The sequence below is a fragment of the Budorcas taxicolor genome, chromosome 3, assembly GCF_023091745.1.
Source record: "Budorcas taxicolor isolate Tak-1 chromosome 3, Takin1.1, whole genome shotgun sequence".
NCBI classification, from domain to species: Eukaryota; Metazoa; Chordata; class Mammalia; order Artiodactyla; family Bovidae; genus Budorcas; species Budorcas taxicolor.
This window is the reverse complement of record NC_068912.1, coordinates 43,425,497-43,430,673: the sequence shown is the minus strand read 5'-3', so window position 1 is coordinate 43,430,673 and position 5,177 is coordinate 43,425,497. Positions and strand designations below refer to the sequence as shown.

The window sequence follows — 5,177 nt, the reverse complement described above, 5'->3', positions numbered from 1 at the left end:
ATGAGCCACCCCACCCACCCCACCCCCCTCGACAAAGAGGACAAGGAGGATGAGGTCTCTGAGGACGAGGAGGGGCTTGGGCTGCCGGGCGTCGCCAGCCTGGGCGCCGCAGCCCTGTTCCCCCGCAAGGCTCAGCCACACCAGGCCTTCTACTGTGACAGTGGACCCCAGCACTGGGTGGCCAGGAGCGCCCGGGGACCGGCCCAGCTGTCCCCGGGTTACCCATCCTGCACCTCAGCTGCAGCCACCAGACCACTGGGACTGGACGTATGAGGAGCAGGTCAAGCAGCTGTATGAACTGGACGCAGACCCCAAGGGGAAGGAGTTCCTGGATGACTTGTTCAGTTTCATGCAGAAGCGAGGGACACCTGTGAACCGCATCCCCATCGTGGAAAGCAGGTGCTCAACCTGTTCATGTTGTATGTGCTAGTGACGGAGAAGGGAGGCCTGGTGGAGGTCATCAACAAGAAGCCATGGTGGGAGATCACCAAGGGACTGAACCTGCCCATGTCCATCACCAGCGCTGCCTTCACGCTGCGCACCCAGTATGTGAAGTACCTGTACCCCTAGGAGTGTGAGAAGCATGGCCTCAGCAACCCCAGCAAGCTCCAGGCAGCCATCGACAGCAATTGGAGGGAGGGCTGGCACCAGAGCTTTGGGGGCTCCCTCTTTGCCTGCTTGCCGGCCAGGGCCCACAGCATGCTGTCCTCGCCCAAGCTGCCTGTGTCCTCCCTGGGCCTGGCCACCAGCATCAACAGCAGCTCCATCACCCCAGCCCCCAAGGTCAAGAAAGAGGAGGATGCGGCCATCCCCATCACAGTCCCCGGCCACCTTCCAGTCTCCCTGGTCACCCAGTGGTGGGGGCCCAGGTAGCAGCAGCCCAAGCGGCCGTAGCAGCACAGGCAGCTGCCCTGGAGCGGCTCCGGGAGAAACTGGGGTATGGGGAGCCTCCCGAGAAGAAAACGGCCCTGGTGGCAGAGGAGCAGCAGCGGCTGATGCAGCGGGCACTTCAGCAGAACTTCCTGGCCGTGACGGCACAGCTGCCCATGAGCATCCGGATCAACAGCCAAGCCTCCGAGAGCCGCCAGGACTCGGCTGTGAACCTGACCAGCACCAACGGCAGCAAGAGTATTGGCATGTCAGTAGAGATGAACGGCAGCAAGAGTATTGGCATGTCAGTAGAGATGAACGGAACCATGTACACAGGAGTGCTGTTCGCCCAGCCGCCGGCCTCCACGCCATGCTCCGCTCCAGCAGAGGTGGAGGCGGCGGCAGCCGGGGAGGAAACAGCGGGACCAACAGCAGCAGCAGCAGCAGCAGTGCAGGCAGCCAGGCAGGGCCGGCAGGGATGTATGCACCCCCCACATCTACCTCGAATACTCCCCACCCTGGGAACCTGCCAGCCTGCGCAGGGGGGTCCAGGTGGGCCAAGCAGGGGCTGGGATGGTGGAAGATACGGGTGGGGAGGGGAGGTATCCACAGAGGAGAAACAGCTTAACACCAAAAGGAAAAGAAAAATATATATACATATACATAAAGAAAATTTAATAAAATGGGAAAACCAAGGAACGCTTGAATTACTCATGTTTCGGACATTCAGAGATGAATTGTGAGAGTATCAAAGGAAATTAGAAATGAGACAGGCAAATGTCTACTAGGGCCTGCAGCCCTGGTGGACCCACGTGGACCGGTATCTGGTTTCAACAGGTCAATCCTGTTAACCTCGTGCATCCCTGTACTGTGTTTTTTCATTTTTATCTGGTTTTTTTCTTTGCTTTTTTTTTTGTGGTCCATTTGCCAAACACTCACCACATCCAGCTCCTTGTATTGAACGAAACCCCTGAGCCAAGATAACTTGAATTTTTTTGTTGTTGCTTTCGAGAACTTTGTTGTTGTTTTTTTAAAAGAAATAGTGAAATTCAAACTCTATAGGGTTTTTAAGAGGTTTTCAGGGTTTTTAAGAGGTTTTCGGGGTTTTGTTTTGTAAATATTCTATTTTATTCTTGGGGGAGGAATCAAACCTAGGAAAAGGATATATGTATCTATATATTTGTGTTCATTCAGGGAAACTGACTTGAAAAAGAAAAAAAAAAGGCAAAAAAAAACAAGTTAAAAAAAAGAAATTGGAAACCATTGCGTTTATATATCAATATTTTTAATATCCACAAACTTATTTGAGAAAGTGCAGTCAGTGACAGTGGTGGTTTTAAAACATTATACCAACTCTCTGACAGTTTGTCCTGCTCTGTCCATGGAACACTTGAACCAACAAGGCCCTTCTGATCTTATGCCAGAAACAAAATAGGACTAAGGCCAGGTTCTGGTACAATCTGTGAGGCCCTTGGTTTGCAGAGTCGGTGTGCTGGCTTAGCCTGTGGACCCCTCTCTGTCATATCAGAACATTTATTATGTTTCAAACTGTCAGTCATGTTTAGATTTATATTCATGCCTGCAGTTTCCAATTACTTAATTACACCTGCCATCAACCTAGTTAATCTGCCTTGGTTACTGCAGTCTGAAATCTGGTTGCATTTTTCAAGGAAATTAAATTGCTAGGTTGTTCCAGATAATTACACTTCTGTGCTGGCTTATAACTTTTGTTTTTTACTTTCCATTTTTACCTTGTTTTTAGAACTATCTACATATTCTGGGCTTCCTTTGTGGCTCAGCTGGTAAAGAATCTGCCTGCAATGCAGTTTGATCCCGGGGGTGGGAGGATCCCCTGGAGAAGGGAAAGGTTACCCACTCCAGTATTCTAGCCTAGAGAATTCCATGGACTGTATGGATTCGCAGAGTCAGACATGACTGAGCAACTGTCTAGTCAATGGGGTCAGAAAGAGTTGTACATGACTGAGCAACTTTCACTTGGCACCACATATTTAGAAGCTTCTTGCAGCAAACTTCAAGTTACATAGTTAACTGCAAGTTTAACCCTGTCAGATGGCTCCCCGGGAATGTGGGTAGGCAGGAGCCCTGTGCTACCTGTGGGGGGAGGTTGCCCCCTCCTCAGCTGAGATGAAGGTAAGCCTATCTTTAACCGCCCTGACTTTCCCCCTAACTCAAACTTAATTCTTGATCTCCCACCTGTTCTCATTTCTTCTGCCGTCTCTTGTTAGGATCCACAGCAGCTGTCCCCCATGCTTTGCCTTGTAACATTCCACATGGTACTCAGTAAAAGCCTGATATAGATGGCCTCTTTCTAATAGGACTGCAATTATTCTTGTCATGCTTTGGCTGTTTCTGAGGCTCTCCTCTGGACTGTCTCCAAATTCTTCTGCTCAGTTTTAGCAAGCTGGCAGAGAGTTCTCTCATAGGACTCTGACTTGAATACAAATTAGCTCGTGGTTAGAGCCCTTCTGCTCAGTACTGGGACTGCCTCCTAATGAATTTATTTTTCTTTAATTCTGAGCTTGAGCACAAAGATTCATGTTACCTTCAATATTTGCCTGCATAGGAATGCCTTCTGTCACATGAAAAAGCCTGCGGTTATTTTGATGGGACAACAATGGTAACATGACTGATCTCAGGTTCGGCAGAAATAGTTCAGAGGTGACCTGGTCTGTCTGGTGAGATGTTGCTGAAACGTGTGGTGACCTTGAGTTGCTAAAGAGTGAAAACGAGCTTAGGAGAAAGGTGGATCCAGAGAGAACTATTTAGTAGACACCGGGGAGAGAGATGTGGCTGGACCTCTTGCCAAGCACACCATGATTACAGGCAAGTAGTGGGGAAGAAAGTCAGACTGCAAGGAGTTCAAGTTCACTGGTTCATCCTAATTAATTGAACTCAAGTGAGGCAAAGGCAGGAAGGAGCAGGACGGGAAGCTTGTCCCTGCAATGGCAGGTAGAGGTAACCATGCAAGAAAGAAGTGTTTCAAGTCTACTTTTTCTGGGATTTTAGTTCCCCAACCAGGGATTAAACCCAGACCCTTGGCAATAAGAGTCACAGTCCTAAGCATAGGGACCACTAGGGAATTCCCTGAGTCTTCTTTTAGACAGAGGGAAAATTAGCTATTCAAGAGGTAGAGAGGTTTTCTGTTTGTTTTTGTTTTGGTTGGGAGGGGAGTTTATTTTAAAAATAAGTTTTCTCGATAAGTTTACTTTATTAATTAGAGCAGCCCTATCCAACAGAATTTTCTGTGATGATGAACATATTCTGTACCTACAATGTCCAATATGGTAGCCACTAGCCACAGGTGGCTCTTTAAATTTATTAAAAGTCAAATAAAATTAAAATCAGCTTCTCAGTTATACTCAGTTCAGTTCAGTTCAGTAGACACTGGGGTGAGCCCAGTCATGTCCGACTCTTTGCGACCCCATGAATCGCCGCACGCCAGGCCTCCCTGTCCATCACCAACTCCCGGAGTTCATTCAGACTCATGTCCATCAAGTCAGTGATGCCATCCAGCCATCTCATCCTCTGTCGTCCCCTTCTCCTTCTGCCCCCAATCCCTCCCAGCATCAAAGTGTTTTCCAATGAGTCAACTCTTCACATGAGATGGCCAAAGTACTGGACTTTCAGCTTTAGCATCATTCCTTCCAAAGAAATCCCAGGGCTGATCTCCTTCAGAATGGACTGGTTGGATCTCCTTGCAGTCCAAGGGACTCTCAAGAGTCTTCTCCAACACCACAGTTCAAAAGCATCAATTCTTCGGTGCTCAGCCTTCTTCACAGTTCAACTCTCACATCCATACATGACCACAGGAAAAACCATAGCCTTGACTAGATGGACCTTAGTCAGCAAAGTAATGTCTCTGCTTTTGAATATGCTATCTAGGTTGGTCATAACTTTTCTTCCAAGGAGTAAGTGTCTTTTAATTTCATGGCTGCAATCACCATCTGTGGTGATTTTGGAGCCCCCCAAAATAAAAGTCCGATACTAGTCACATCTCAATTGCACAACAGCCATAATAATTAAAACTTAAATTTAAATAGTCATATTTGGCTGGTGGGTATTGCACTGGACAGCTTAGAGTATCGTTTTGAGATTAGTCTCAAAATAAGGGTCTTCAAACAATACAAGTTTATTTTCAACCAGTCTATCCTAAAGGGAATCAGTCTAGAATATTCATTGGAAGGACTAATGTTGGGGCTGAAGCTCCAATACTTTGGCCACCTGACGTGAAGAGCTGACTCATTTGAAAAGACCCTGAGGCAGGTAAAGATTGAAGGCAGGAGGAT

At 47.9% G+C, this 5,177-nt stretch overlaps 1 pseudogene; it reads left to right on the top strand.

The window, feature by feature from the left end:
• LOC128045554 (AT-rich interactive domain-containing protein 3A-like) lies at window positions 1-1,498 on the top strand (annotated as a pseudogene).
• The last annotated feature ends 3,679 nt before the right edge of the window (window positions 1,499-5,177 follow it).